Source organism: Ambystoma mexicanum, chromosome 2q (assembly GCF_040938575.1).
Source record: "Ambystoma mexicanum isolate Mex_15411 chromosome 2q, UKY_AmexF1_1, whole genome shotgun sequence".
Classification (NCBI taxonomy): Eukaryota; Metazoa; Chordata; class Amphibia; order Caudata; family Ambystomatidae; genus Ambystoma; species Ambystoma mexicanum.
In genome coordinates this window covers 287,145,730-287,162,616 of record NC_090924.1, presented here as the reverse complement: position 1 = coordinate 287,162,616, position 16,887 = coordinate 287,145,730, and positions in this window count along the sequence as shown.

The following is a 16,887-nucleotide window of genomic DNA, read 5'->3' as shown; positions in this document are numbered from 1 at the left end:
CAATTACCCAACTTTCTGAACTAAAAACAACATGCTCTCGTATTGAAGGAACATTGTACAGATTCCCAGGGTCCTCTGATGGTGTTTTGCTGCCTCTAATGACTTCCAATCTACTTTCAGCATGTTACTGAGGAGAATCTAGCAAATAGGAGGGTTACATCTTTACTCCCAGTGTTGGATTATGAGGCTGAAGAAATGGTTGGTATCATTTCAACAAATGAACAATCAACAACCGCCTTTTTCTAAGAAATCCAACAGATAGGTCAAAAACATGAAGAAACTGGGAAATCAAGGGAGGAAAAATGATGCAAAAGGAGAGACGAAAGGGAACATTTATTGGTGGTTCCAAAAACTCTATTCTAATTATAAACTTTGCTGAGTTCCATCCAAGAAGGGGGGTGGCAGTGAAACAAAATTGAGGCAGGAAAACTAAACAAAAAACAAGTCCATTCACAAGGTATGATAACTTTATGGGCCGAGGTGTGAGCAAAATAGACTGAAAATAGAATTCCAGAAGGCTTGCCATGGGAACAGAACACACATGCGGCTTGCAATCCATTCTAGCTGAGAATGATATCGGCCACTGTTGCTGATTGTAACTCATTGTTGTTATGTTCCTTGCATTTTGTAGGGTTTAATAATAGTGTTGGCTTAATCATGGAAATGGGAGAAGAAGATGAATTAAGAAACCAAGAGAGTTATTCAAGTTTTCCAAGTGTGCCAGTACAAAAGGTGGTCCAGCAAGGCTCTGTGCCATTCAATAAAACTATTAACACTACTAATAGTGGCTGCCTGGTCCATACTCAGAGGCTACTGCTGGGCACACAGATATACACATTCTAATAGTAAAAAAAACTGTGTGATGAACCTTATATGCTTCCCTTAAGTCCTTGATGAGTTTCGACCCATTGAATGAAATTACATTTCTATTCCCTGTTAAACCGGCTGAAGAAATGTTCAGTTTTGATATTTTTACCACAGACATTTGTTTTATGTCAAATTAAACTGTAAAATTATGATTACTGAAAAGGTATTGCTCAGTGAATGTGAGCATCTCTTGAGCCAAAGTTTTGACTTACATATTTCTACCCTAGTGAGACAGTCACGTTCGTCTGAATACTACTACACATGATTGGTGGGAGATACTGGGGTGCCCAGAGCGCTAGGTTGCCAATAGTGATTTAAAAGTGTGTTGCACTTGTGATGTAAAGGGCTCCAGAGTGGTTAAAATGAGTATCAAAACAAATGTATCAAACATGCTGACCTGCAAAGATAGTAGCCGGATGGCAAGAGTTTCTTCAGACAAATCAAAAGACGATCTGTAGTATGAGTGATCATCTATGTTTGTTGTGGTGTAATACCTTATGGTATTGTGACAGCACTGCAGTCACATCTCTGTCAGGAGGGGGAGACAGCCCAAACCCAAACTCCTCCCTACATGCTAAAGTGAGTGCAAGCAGGCCCTCTCCCTTATCCTCCTTACCTAGAGAGGACGCCTTTGGTTTTTGCGTGAGGAGCCCCAAACACTGCAGCAGAAAGGAATGCCAGAGGCATAGACATCGCAACTACAAATGCCACAAAACACAGGGATGTAATGAGCAGCACAACTCAGGCACACGAGGAATGGTTGCAGCAGAGATTAATTGAGTCATAATGGTGTACAAGAATGGAAAATACACACATGGATAATGTCCATTAAACCACGAGGGATGTTTCTGTATCATGTGAGAAACCTGAAGGTGTCTCCCTGACTAGTCCCAGGGGATCTGTCATCCAGGTGGCCAGGACCCAGCCATCGCTATTGGATCCTGTTCCTAGGGGTAGGCCAATGAGGGAGGATCATCTGGATGGTGGGTCCTCACGGAGTGGAAGTGAGACACCGATGGGTGAGACACGGTATCCCCCTTCTTCCAACACGTTTCCCCCATCCTAACACATAGGATACTCAGAAACTCTACCCCCCCCCCCTTTTCTGGCACGAGCACTTTTGCACACTACGAAAGACAAAGGACTAACACCAGAGCCGTTTACCTGACATGTCCCAACACAAGGGTCAGGCAAATTCAGGCAATTGACCAGAATCACACACACCTGATGGGCCTTTACGTTCTCCACCAGTATAAAATGTGGAGCTCGAGAGAACACTATGAGCAAGGCAGACGGCACAACGAGACAGCTATCCCAGTACGGCAATTCGCGAGGAGGAGAAAGGCGGTGAGAACTGAAGGGGTGACAATGGGAGAAGCGACCTTGCACCTTCCGACCCAGACCCACAAAGCCTCTGTGAAAGGAATGTTAAGACCCGGAACATTAGCCAGTGTGTGTTGCAGAAGATGTCGGTAGTACACAAAATCCTCCTAAAAGGATAATTAGGACATGGAGAGATGCTTGCTGCCGTGGTACGGTGCTCGACTCCAGAATTTCAAAAACCTAGTGAGAGAGTCTCTAGCCCTTCCAGCGGCAACAAGGAATCAATAGGGTTTAATATCTTTAGTAGGGAAGCTATTAACCCCCCTGGGAAAAGAGGAATGATTCCTACGGACTTGGTTTTGATACCCCCTCTGTGATGCTACACATACGACTGGCCCCATAATCTAGCCTAGCGTGGAGGTTTGGGATAGACATCTTACCAGGCGTTATTGGTCCCGATTTCCGGGGATATGTGAAGGTTCTCCTACCGAACCATGGTGAGATCCCTTTTGAGGTATGTCGGTGAGATCAAATTGCCCATGGAATTTCTGTATAGAAGAGAGACATTTATGGAAGGTTCAGTAAAAACACAGTTGGTAATACCCAAGAGCCACCAAAAGGTTGTATTGGAGATCACAAATTCCCATCTTCCGGGGGTACTTAGGATAATCAAAAACCCAGGCACATAATAGTGGGACGTTTTACTGGCCAGGTATCAATGCTGATATAAAAACCTTTATCCAGACATGCAAAATATGTCAAAAGACCAGCACACACATCCCATTACCTGCCCCTCTGAACCCATTGCCGATCTTAGAAGTCCCCTTTTCAAGAATCGGTGTGGACATAATTGGACCTCTAGAGACATCCAGATTAGGCAATAAATATGTCCTTATGATTGTGGATTATGAAAACTGATATCCAGAGGCATTCCCAGTGTGAAATAATACCACACAGCAGATTCTTAAACATCTTCTATCGTATTTCTGCAGGGTCGACTTTCCCAAAGAAATACTAACAGACCAGGGTTTGAATTTTATTAGTACACTTTTGGCTGAAGTCAAAGAGCTACTCCATTTAATCACATTGCAAACCTCTGTGTACCATCCCCAAACTGATGGTTTGGTAGAAAGATTCAATAAAACCATGAAATTAATTTTATGAAAATTGGTAGACAAGTACGGGAAAGACTGGGACTCAACAAACTTGTCTCCAAGAGGCATGGGCCTAATGAGATAGTAGAATGAACAAGACCCTGTACTTATAAAGAAGACCAAACAGAGGGAAAGCAGAAGGTCCATTTCAATCACGTAAATCTCAGCCACCCATGCCAAAGTCCAAGACTGTATGATTCCCGAGAGATAGATACCTTTCACTTAATTCCTCCAGAGCTCCCTAGCCAACAACAAGAAGATCTAAAAGATGTAGTGGTCTAATTTCACAATGTATTCTCAGAAAAAACAGGAAGAGTAAAAGGCACATACCATTATATTAGTTCACCTAAAGGTAAAGTTGTTCAGTTAAAACCATATAGACTCCAAGAAGCTCCTAAAAAGCTTGTGATGGAGGAACTCAACAAAATATTCAAAGACAATATTATAGAGCCCTCTTCAAGCCCATGGTCCTCTCCTATCATGTTGGTCACTAAACTTGACCATTCCTGGAGATTCTGCCTAGATGTCTGTCAAGTTATTGCCATTTCAGACTTCGATGCCTATCCCATGTCATGCATCGATGAACTAATTAAACTGCGGAGCAGCCACCTTTCTATCTACCCTAGAATTAACTAAAGGGCACTGGCAAGTTCCTGTATATATGCCAGATAGGGACAAGACTGTGTTTTCAATGGTTCTAGGGCTTTTCCAATTAATATCATTCCTTTTCTCTTAAACAGCATGCAAACCACTTTCCAATGCCTTATCGGTCAAATCCTACAACCCTATTCCAATTTCTGTAAAGTTTATATTGACGATATCATCTTTTATAGTAAGACTTGGGAGGACCATCTCTTTCATCGTCATACCATTATGAAAGTCCTCGGAAACGCTGGCCTAAGTCCTAATCCAGCTAAATTCAGATTGCCCAATCAGCCGTAAAATACCTTTGCTTCTACGTACGGCAGGGGTGTTGCTAAGTCTGGAAAAGATCAGGGGCTAAGCTTATGTTGAGACTGGGGAGGACTCGGGGCTAGCTAGCATTTTGGGTGTAGCACCAGAGCTTCTATCCGGGGCTACAACCAAATGATCCGGGGCTATAGCCCCCTTAGCCCACCCCTAGCAATGCCTCTGACGTATGGAATGGGAATGTACAGCCCAAGCATGAGAATTTAAAATCCATCTTAGATAAACCAACCTCCGGGACCAAAAGAGATGTTAGAGCTTTTCTCGGGGTAAGAGGATATTACTGTAGGTTTATCCCCAACTTTTCTGGCAAAACAGCCCAGCTGACAGATAAAGTTAAGAATGCCGAACCCCAGAAACTTCATTGGAATGATGAGGATGAGATATGTAATAACACCTTGAAGCAGACTCTGTGCCAATACGCAATCCTGAAGATAGTCGACTTCTCTGAAGAGTTTGTATTACAGACGGACGTCTCCCTTACAGGGTTAGGAGCCGTCCTGTGCCAGGTTTGCAATGGATTGGAAAACCCCATATTATTCACTTGTCGCAAGCTGTTTCCACATGAATAGAATTATTCTGTATTGGAACTAGAGGCCCTGGCCATCAAGTGGACCATTATCCATCTTAGATACTACCTATTGGGATGACAATTCACACTTGTTACAGATCACTCACCCCTAGTTTGGATTAGCCAACACAAAGACTCCAACCCTCGGGTTATGCAGTGGCTTCTGGACCCACAACCCTATTGTTTCACTGTGAAACACTGAAAAGCAAAAGACCAGGGAAATGTACATTTTCTTTCCCGGTTCCCCTGTGAAACAAAGGTGGCTACATCGCATGGAGGAAGGGTATGTGAGAAACCTGAAGGTGTCTCCCTGACTAGTCCCAGGGATCTGTCATCCAGGTGGCCAGAATACAGCCATCGCTATTGGATCCAGTTCCTGGGGGTGGACCCGTGAGGGAAGATCACCTGGATGGGGAGTCCTCGGGAGTCGAAGTGGGACACCGATGGGTGAGATGCGGTATCCCCGTTCTTCCAACACCTTTTCCCCATCCTACTATGTAGAATACTCAGAAACTCTACCCCCCCCTTTTCTGACACGAACACCTTCGCACACCACAACAGACAACAGACTAACACCAGAGCCGTTTATCTGACATGTTCCAACAGAAGGATGAGACAAAGTCAGGCAATTGGCAAGAATCACATACACCTGGCAGCCCCTTCCCTTTGCCACAGGGATAAAAGGTGGAGCACGAGAGCACACTATGAGCAAGGTAGACCTCACTGCGATACAGCTAACCAGTATGGCAATTCAAGAGGAGGAGAAAGACAATGAGAACTGATTGGGCAACAAGGAGAGAAGCGACCTTGCCCTTCCCAAACCAGACCCACAAAGCATCCCTGAAAGGAATCGTAAGACTGCAAACAATAACAAGTGGGTATTCCAGCAGATGTCAACAGTACGGAAGCCCTCATACACTGATAATCAGGACAGGGAGAGGCACTTGCTACCATGGTACTGTACTTGACTCCAAAGACAAGAAAAGCCATGCGGTCCATCACCGCTGGTGAGTCGAGGGGAGAACCGATAAGAAACCGAACTGTGTTGAACGAACGTTGCAAATGGCAAATTAAGAGAAAATCAAACAACTGCTAATTGCTAAGGAGAAAACCAGCTACAGGGGGGTCCAGCACCATGTGGGTGCTCACTCCCACTCTGGCAAATTCTTCCATTGTTGAAACTACCAATACCAGAGAAAGCCGCAAGGAAATTGGTCAAAGTGATCATACAGGGCTCTAGCAAAATCCTCTGTACAGTCGAAAGTTTTTGACTGACACATAATTGGAAAACTAAGGGAGATGAATCCTGCATAGTGAAAAAGGAGAAGGAACATTGTATTGGAGTGAAGAGTGAACCTGACGGAGAGATACCGACAGAAAGGGACAAAGCATGAGGCCCCAATGATCATTGTGGTGACAAGAGTGAACTCGAAGGATGGATGTCCACAGGGGATTGTTTAAAAAGACATTAAGACTTGTGAATGTGAATGGTGAAATTGTTTTGGAATAAAAGCCATAGTGAACCCGACCGAGAGAGGCAAACATTTGAGAAGGGTCTGAGCCCCGAAGAGGGGCATCCAGGGGTGAAAAGTCATCACCCAACATACATGCGGAAAGGAACTTTTTGTTTGTTATTTTAAACACATCAGGCCCTCAGAGGCAAGACACTTTCTGTAGAAAAGAGACTTAACCACCGAAGGCCCTGATAGCTGAGAACGGAACTGTCATCTTGTACTGGGGAATTTCGAGCCTGTGCTGTGCTCAGGAGTCCTGCCTTGCCCCGTGCTCAAAACGTGGGGACAGGAGACCCCCAGCTATGACATCCTGACTTATCATTTGTGAACACTTCTTTCTTTCTTGTGAATCCTATCCCACACTCTATTTGTATTTACTTTTAAGGATTGACGATATTTCTTTTATTATAGACCCTTTTTTTTTCACAAGACGCCACTAGGACTGGCTTATTATTATTTAATGGTCGTAGCTTTCTCCCATCTTAGATTTAAGTTTAGATTAGGTTTTTTTCCAACCTGCATATACAGTTTATTAAACAACCTTCAACTGTGATCACGCGTGCCTGTCTTTACTGTTGCCACCATGAGTTCCTTACAATTAATAGTGGCCACCGCAGAGGCCATGGAAAAGGAAAACCCACTAGCCCACCAAGGATACAAGGGCATACAAGAGGCCTATCAGAAGGCCTTAACAAGATCCCAGCCCATCCATTCCTTTGCATAACATTGAGAACATGTCTCTTTGTATCCTTCCATTCCTCTTCTTTCTGGTCGTCACACCAGAGCAGCTTTATCTAAAAGATAACAACTCATTTTTTCTTACCAATAACTTTGTTGCTTTTCTTTTCTTGAACATTTCACCAAGAAAAGTGCTTTAACTGCATGAGATACATTCTGGGGTGAAGCATTGTGACTTTTCGGCACAGCGTGCCACTCTTCATAGGCATTGTACTTCTGAAGCTAGGCAGCATTTCTTGTGATGTGGTGACATCTTACTGCATCACTTACCTTATTTGATTAATTTAAGGTATTGAATGCATATTAGTACCTATAGTGACTGATTTATAGGGCTACTATTGAATGTTGTGCAGTATTATCATCTGCTTGTTTAATATTTTAGTGTGTGTTTTGGGCCTAGAATAAATATAGTATTTTGTACATTCCTGTCTATATTGAATTATTGATTGATTCACTGTCTGGGCTCATTGTGGACCCCTGAGGGCACTCACATTCTCCTGAGAATTGCTTTGACTGCTTTCCACTGCTACATTGATTGGGTTTTGGATAACATCTCAGAGTGCCCCTGTTCACTATAACTACGGTGGCCACTTAAAATCTGTCACCCAGGGCAGATTCTAGAAATCCATTTTAACAGCACTCTGTAACCTAACCTCCCCCACAAGTTGGTCGTACACATAGACCAGTGATGTCACGACCAAATGGACTGCCTGGAGGAAAGACAGGAATTGAGTTGATACTTTCAGCAGCCTTATATTTCAGCTTATGGATTCCTTTTCATCTTGCTTTCTTAAATTACAAAGAAAGGCACGTGAAGAGTTCAACTGATCACACGGGTCAGTGCCACCTGTAAAACAAGCTGTAACTTGACAAAGATCTCTGTCCTCTGACTCGCTCTCCTCCCATTAAATAATGTCGTATTTCTTTCTCAAGACTTAAATGAGATATCAGGAGAGCATTGCCAGAATCAGTTAATGGTTTACCAAGATTTCTTATTAGAATGGGGTTATCAGATACATTTGAAAGTGATATCTGGTTTCTTCCAGGTAATGCACCAATACATTCTTCAGTATATTCTTCATGATGGCCATCAGCTAACATCTTACAAGAAACCACATTTTGATTGACATGCACTTTACTGTACACTTTAGGGATTCTCCCTGGAATAATTACTAATATGGAAGTCTGCATAATTTGATTTGATTGGCATCCCGCTATTTGATGTTTAAGTAGTATGTAGTTTTGGTCACTCATCATTACTCAAATTGTAAAGAGGGGTGCCTTTTCCTTCCATGTGGAGTGCCGGGCAAACACCACTGAGCAAACAGTGAGAGAACTCTGGTCAAAGAAGCAAATATCTCAGAGTAGAAATTGACAACAGCTATTAATACAGCATAAGGCAGCAGCACATGCTTGCAACTAACAGTCAACTAAAGAGCTTAAGCCATTCCTTGATGGAAATGCATAATACAAAAGTGTATATTGGTAAAGGAAAACAAACTCACTGCCAATCCCACCAGATCTCTCCAAGCAAATCCAGCCAATACAAGACACATACTCTACACCACCAACAGCCTTTCAAGTGGAAGGCTTCCCAACCACCCCCCTCCCCCCCCAATCACCGGGGACAATCAGTGGGGACAACAGGAAAGCATTTTCTGTCTAGACAACCAGAGGTGCACAGCACTCAGCGGGCATATGATCTGGCTACAGGTAGGTATGAAGAGGGAGAATAGTACCAGGGCTATGTAATGAAGAATTCCCTTGCAGGCTCCTCAATTGCCCAAAAATCGCCAACAGCCAGCGCATGCAGCCACTTGCACTGATGTGATCATGATCAGTTAACAAATGATAGGATTTAAGCAATATTCTCATTCTCAGTCTCTACCACCCAACAATCAAGGCTCTTGGTCTCTATTTTACTGCAGCCCAAGCAGCCATTGTCAATCAACTGCCTTGAGCCAAAGTAGTCTCTTTCTGATGATTACCAAAATAGATAATTTTGGGACCTCATCTGCCCCAATTTAAGGAATGGCTTTCACGGCTTTCATGGAAACAAGATGAGTAGTTGAAGTACATGATGAAACACCATAAGCCATATATGTAAGAGGATAGGGACCAATAGTTAGATTATTGGGGCCAGACATCTTTTGATGGCTTGAGACTTTGGGGTTTCCTCTGTTCCCACTCTAGCCAAGTAGCTTCACCTAAGGAGGAGCTTCAAAGAAGGGGAGCTATCTGAATAAGTCCCCGGCCTGGATATAGTTGATGTGGTGGTCAAGGAGCCAGATGCTACGACATACCATGTGTTCTTATCCAGAGGAGGAACAAGTGGTATCCCCGAGATGACCCCGCCTTCTCACCTTGCCCCAGAACCTAGGCAAAGAACTGTAACTTGCATCAGGACCTTACTGTCTCTGTCACTGTAAGGGGTTCTTGGACTTTATCAACCAGTATACTAATGGCCTTTTATAAGTTGGTCCCCCTGTATGGCTCCTTAAGAGAAGATAAACATCTGAAACCCCACAAAAAGAGACAGGTACATTAGTGTCCTGTCGACAGAATCTGATGAGGAACAAGTGTGGCTCTGGATAATTCAGCAGAGGGTGAACGAGGGTGGTCGACTTGGCTCAGTCTAAAAGGCACAAATCACAATCAAGAAGGTGAGGAGCCCCAAATTACCTTGGCCCACATTTACACACACTTAGGCAGAAATGCACCATGAAATACTGAATTCAGTGCAGGAACACTGTAGTCATACTCAACACATGCAAGGTGTAACAACTGCCACGTATGACTGCCAATAGGCCTATGGCCTTGCATCAGTAGCTGACAGTTTGATAGTGGTGAGGCTGAATGAAGCTGGTGAGTGAAGTATGAAGTTTGTTGGAGATGGAAAGACAAAAAAGACAAACAGTGAAAGCTGACAGTTTGATAGTGGTGAGGCTGAATGAAGCTGGTGAGTGAAGTATGAAGTTTGTTGGAGATGGAAAGACAAAAAAGACAAACAGTGAAAGGAGAAGCAAGGAATAGGAGGAGGGAGGAAGTGGTGGGTAACAGCAGGTGGAGTTTGGTGGAAGAGAAAGAGAGTAAAATGGTAGAGGATGCTGAAAAGGGGAGAGAGGAGATGGAGACATGGGAAAAGAGAAGAAGGATTTCAGCTTTCAGGGACACAGAGGATGGAAGAAGTTGTGAGTAGAAGAATGAAGGGGCCTCAGACAAGAAGTGAAGATCTAAAGGTGGTTTTATAACAGCACTAGAGAAGAAGCTGGCAAGACAAATAAAGGAAATAGTGAGAACCTTAAGTCAGAGATGTGAGGTGATGTCATAAGGAACAGTGGAGCAGGCATCCAGAAGCAGGTGAGAAATAGATAAAGGGAGCCAAGTTGTGATGATACCTTTAAGAGAAAGGAAGTAAGAACACCAACAAGGAGGTTGAATAACATTTTTGGGAGCTTTTCCCCATGTCCACATATATTCAACAGTCCCTTCATATCTAGGTACACCAGTGACAGCAGACATTCTAAGTGCAGTAATCCTATTTAATCTAATACCTTGTAGGCAGAGTTGTGACTGAATTTGTGGAACAGCCCTGTGTTGTATCTCTAATTGTGTATGGCCGATTATCAGGTGGAATGGTGTACATGGGATAGTGTAGACAGAGAGGTGTGTAGTGATGTATGTAAGGCAGATTTGTTTTTTAAACTGACCTTTGCGTTTAGACTCACTTGGAAAAGCAGTGTTAAGCAGAGATCATGGGAATGTAATCTTCATAGCTGTGTGTGACTCAAAGTAGTGCATTCACATAACACAGTGTGCGTGTTTGTGTGTGCAAAGATTCTGTGTATATGTGCTGTGGATTGTGACCCAGAAGTGTGTGGCTGTTTGTGAGACATATCAATGTCTTAAGATGTATCGGGTTTAGATTGTAAAATGTGATTTAAATTATCATGTGAGATTTAGATGTCTGCAAATCAATGATAAGGTATTTGGGCTTGGGTGGTTTTGCTTTAGTCAGGACCGGGCCACAGGGGTCACTCTGTGTGTGCTAATAGGCCCTTTTTAAATTAGCATTAAAGTTCTCAGAATTGGGGTTTGGAAGATAGGCGGAGAAAGGGTGTGCTATCTAACGTTTCCTATCATGACCATAGGATCTAAGGCCTTTCAACATTGTTCCTGGTCTATTCTTCACAATCAAAAACTGCTGTTACATTACTACCTACCAACTGTGCTCATAGACTTTACCAATTCTCAGGTTCATTTAATTCAGGAATTGCATGTGCTACACAACACTATATGATGCCACATTTTCAATCCAGAAAGGGACAGGTCCACCATTGAGAAATAAGTGAGACAGTCCTATTTACAAAAAAAGAAGCCCCCAACATGTCTCCGCCAACACAAAAAGGGAGCAAGAACCTTAAGTTGGACAGTTGACTAGATATTGATGACAACAGAGGGAGAGAGCACAAGGAGAAGGCAGATGGAAAGAGAGAGAGAAAAATAGAGAGAGAGAGAGAGAGAGAGAGAGAGAGAGAGAGAGAGAGAGAGAGAGAGAGAGAGAAAGAGAAAGAGAGAAAATCACAGGACATTAATAGAGAAGGCATGGAAAGGAGATTGGAAGAGGGGACGAGGAGTAATAGTGAGCTGGTGGAGGGAGGTGTGTGCAGAGAGAGCTAGTTTGAGAGAACATCACAGTGGTGGATTAGAGGAGAACCAAGAAGGAGGTGGCAAGACAATAGAGAAGAGTTTGGACAAAGGAGGAATATCATTTGAAGAGCAGAGAGGAGATCAGGAGAGAGACATATCAAAAAAATAGGTTGGCAATGATATTTGAGTGACAACTAGAGATGAGGCTGTGAAGGGGGTAGGAGGTGAATACAGAAGGTCTTTACATAAAGGATATGTGGAGGAACAAAAAGGGGCAATCTCTACACCTGACCAGGGTGATACAAATGTGTATGAATCTTAAGTAGGTACAGAAGGAGAGTGAGATTGGAGAGGAGAGAAGAGGATAGGATAGTATGGGGTAGGATAGGATAGGAGGGAAAGGAGAGATTTTTCTTTGTTCAACATTTTTGTAGTGAGGGTTGACCTTTGTGGAGCATGGTGAGATCCCTGAGATAGATAGGGAGGTGACATACTTGGAGTTTTGACCAGTCAATAGCCTGCCCCTTGTATGTTGTTCAGGACTGCAAAACAAGCACATTTGAAGCCCATAACCCTAGGAGAAACAACCATCATAGAGCCAAGGATGATAAGCAAAGAACAGTAATCTAGCAAGGGCTAGAAATTGCCAGAGAGGTTTAAATCACACACAACCTTGAGTTACTGAAAACTGACCATCTCTCCTGGTAGGAGAACCCAAACTGAGATTTATCAATTGAGACTTGTGCTATTGAACATGAGAAGAGCGAAGTACAGGGCAAAGTGTCAGTGCTAATCTCAATCATTGGACAAAGGCTGCTGTTCACTGTCTCCTTTTACGGACGCAGAGCTGTTACTGTTAAAGCGGTGCTGGCCCTTTAACTATAAAACCCACGTGCTGGTCTTTAACACCTTTGCTTCAGCAAAACGCTTGCGTGTGAAGTGCAAGGCAAAGTATCAGTGCTAATCTGACTCATTGGACGAAGGCTGCTGTTCAGTGTCTCCAATTGCGGAAAGAGATTTGTTACTGAGGTGCTGGCCTTTTGACTGTAAAACCCTCCTGCTGGTCTTTAAAACCTTTGCTGTGGAGTGAAGCACACATGGAAAGTTTAAGGCAAAGTGTCAGTGACAGTATCTCGTTCTGGGTGTGGAGTGACAGCCTACAGCTCCCTTGTGAGCCTACAAAGGTGATTTCTGTTACTCCAAGAGAAGTAAAAGCCAAGACCAGTAGGTATGTCCGAAACTCGCATTATAGATATGTATGACTTAGAAGGAAATTGACATTAGGCACTGCTGGCTTTGGCGGAACAGCAGTACAAGGTTGTCAGAATGTTGGGACTATTGGTGTCCTGGTTGGTCTGGGCACTACAGATATTAAGAACTTGAAAAACCCAGCAGAAGCGATGGAAGGGAAGTGCAGATGGACAAGTTCATTTTGGAATGCTGCCGGGTGACGGTCTTGGCTTAGGGGCTGGGGGGGCCTACCCTTGAGCTGGGCATTCACGTGAGAAGAAGACATCCAATTGTTGCTGAAAGTTTTACTTTCAGCTTCTTTTACAAATTAATGTTGGAAATGTTGAGCCTAGGGATTGCCTTTTGTTGGTTTTGCCTAAACCTTTAGCTGAGTCTAATAAACGCTGATGGAACCATATTTCCTCAGGTCTGTTGGTCCTATAGAGCTTTGTGCACCTGAGGTGTGAATGAGTACCATTAGAGTTGCCTTTGAGTAGGTGATGAGTGTTTTGATGTTTCGGGTGAATTCATGATGCCTTATCCGACGTGCATGTGTTAGTGTTTTGAGTTACGTGTTCGTTACTACTGGACATTTGCAGTTTGTACATCGTGCAAGTGATTTATGATGGGTGGGTTGTTTGTGGATCAGTGCATGTGGATTGTTATGTTGTAGGCCTGTATATTAGTGACTTTGTGGATAGTTGAGTGTAGTGGGAGACCTTTTCCCAAGTGATTTTGTGACACATATTTTAGTTGATGAGGTGCACTCCTAATGTTCTGCCACATCAATCAAAGTGGATACTTTTGAGATATGCTGCCTCTTTTGAAATCACAGTGCACACTGTCCTCACATTTTGAATTGGTGATCAGATCTGACCAGTTAAGTTCCTTGCAACATTCTGTGAACTTTCATGGACAAGGTTTTACAGAGAAAAACATGTTTGCATGTTCCTGTGAAAAATGCCAAGGGACCTTAACTCTTGAGTCTTAGCAATGACTGTTTTATGTTTAAGTTGTAACTGGCATGAACCTACCTACCAAGTAAAAGAGTGCTGAAAATGGGGGAGAGAGGATTACAGAGAGAGAACACTGGGGAGAGCCAGAAGATGGGAGACAAATTCATAGGGTTGATCTTCTTTGGCCAGGCAATTATATTTGTAATTCTCCCATGATCTTTGTGGAACCTATTTGCATATATTTTAATTATGACAGGGTCCTGTCTGGCTTTCATTCTTACACATTCAGTAAAATAAGAAACCCTGTAGTTGGGAAAAAAAAACAATTGTAAAGTAAAACCAAGAGAAAAAAACCTTCAGAAGCTGAAACTTTGGCCTGGTCATGGGAGTGTACCAAAGTAAACATTTAAATAAATATAGTTCCCTTGTTAGCATATTGGAACCCATGCCCAAGGTCTACATCTACAGTGTAAGCCCACCTTATCTGAAATTTTGGCAAATCTATGTGCACATTGTTTCTTTGATGAAGCACCTTATCTGCAGAAGTGTGAGTACCTATGTGGAACAGTCATACTACTGTATATTTGACTGTGTATGGCCGAGTGTGAGTTGCAATTGTATGTACAAGTGAGTGCAAGATATGGTGGTGTGTAGCGATATATGTGAGACAGCTTTGTTTTTAGTTTGGGCTATTAGGTATTGCTTGCGACACCTATACGCCAAAACTATTGCATTGGAGTAAGCTAGGGAGGAATGACATATTAGGAGGGACACAGAGTCTGCAGGTGTTGTTTGGTTTTGTGCCCACCCATTGCCTGCCCATGGCCAAGTTAATCGCTATGGCCCTTCACACCCATTCCTGCCTCTGCCAGCCCAAAACACCTCCTCCTGAGAACTCGCTGTAATCAAGCCTTAACATCAGGCTTTGCATTCAAATGTGCCTGACAGCTTTGGTTCAAAACGGGTTTTTCAGAGCTAATGACTTAATTGGAGTTGTAAACATGCTACTGGTGTAATAAAAAAATGGTCTCCATTCAGCCACCTGATTTATTAGCAGTATGCATGTCCTTCAATGAAGTCCTGTTGAAAACAAGCATTGGCAAAGCAACTGAAGTCCTGTTTAAAACAAGCACTGGCAAAGCCAAAATGTTTGGCTTGTACATACGTTTTAGGATTTTGTCAGGCACTGCTAATAGATGCCATACCCAGGTACTTACACCATTTTGCACCTACTACCAACAATGGGTAGTTAATACCACTGTGGCTGTGGCTGTGCCTGGCAAGTGACGTTCCTATGTCTAGAGAAAAGCTCAAACTTTTGGCATTGTCAATGCTTGTTTAATCATTGCTTTGTCACTAGTGCTTGGTAAAGTGTATGGCTACGCAGTTTTCATTGCTCTGTGTGGTTCAAAGTAGTGCATACGTAAACAAGTGTGTGTGTGTGTGTGTGTGTGCATGCGTGTGAAATGTATGTTTATGTGTGGGGGTTGGGAGCAGATTGTGACTCAGATGTGCATAGCTATGTGGGAAAGTCATAGCAGTGTTTAAGTGCTTGTGGGGTGAATCTGTACAGAGTGTAAAGCCTTGAATAAATCCTGTTTTGATGTGCACACTTTACTCAAAGCTTGCACACACTCCACTCAACATTGTATTGCAGCTTAGTGCTGAGTGGTCCTGGGTAGTGAAGATATCTGCAAGTTAACAAAAGTGTGGTTATGCAAATTGCACATATCTGTAGTTCAGTGTTTGTGTTATGGGTTAGAGAGGCTGGGGTGGTTTTGCTTCAGTTTGTGACGGTATAGTGGTGAGCCTATCTTCAGAGTACCGCCTGATAATTATTCTTATACCAGAATCACTAACAATAAGGAAATACTGGACTTAGTACACTCTAAACCCCTTTGTGGTATCTAATTTACAATACCACTTTATGTCCTTTTGGCTTGCATCTCAGAATACATTTATCATTTAAATGAAATCCAATCATTGATTCAGAACCTCTCAGAGTAATACAATTTAAAGTGACTAACTTGTCTATTAAATTTTACCACACGTTATGCCAACCCAATAAAGCTGAGGATAGAATAAGTACACTGAGGCTAATTCACTTTTTTTTAATTGTTATTATTTATCAGAAGTTAGAAATGTGCAAGTTACACATAATTACATGTGCATCCACATTGTATTTCAAACATAAACTAATCCTTTCCTGCAATGTGTTACAAAACATTCTATTTGCGATAATGCCCAGAGTTCCACAACATTGGCCTTGATCTTCGCAACAAACCTTGGCAGAACACAAGCTTCTGTCACATGAGAGTTTTATCACAACACAATTTGGAGAAATATGAATAAAGTAATATGCGTCTAAAATGTCATTGTGCAGCACCTAAAAATGAAATGATTTACCTACTCTACACTACATGATCATACATCATTCACAAATCAGCGAATTCCTCGCATTAACTGAACTCATCAAGGATATCCTCTTCAAATGTGTCCTGAACTGCTCGCGACCCCAATTTAGTTGTCAGACAGAATAAATCATTATCTGGTCCACTCCCTTTTCACGTGGAAAAAAACACTCTTCCAGCCTTTCTGCCACGCACTTCTCTTGAAGTCAGTCGGAGGAAAAGAGTGCCTTGAACCTCTCCTTAGACAGCTGCCAGCTCCCGAGCCAGCGAGTGAGAGGGAAAAAAACCTCTCCCCTTTCTTCTGCAAGCTTTTTTAAACCTTTTTCTGAGACCTAATGTGTCATTCAAAACAACCGCCCTTTTTGTCAATCAGCCAATCCAAGAATGTTCTGTCCGTGTCCATCCGCATCGCTTAGAAACAGAAGCATTAGCTACAGCTCACTGCTGTTTTCCTGCTCTGAAAGTTTTTTAAACAAAGCAATGTCTTTAGAAGAAAGGATCTCACAT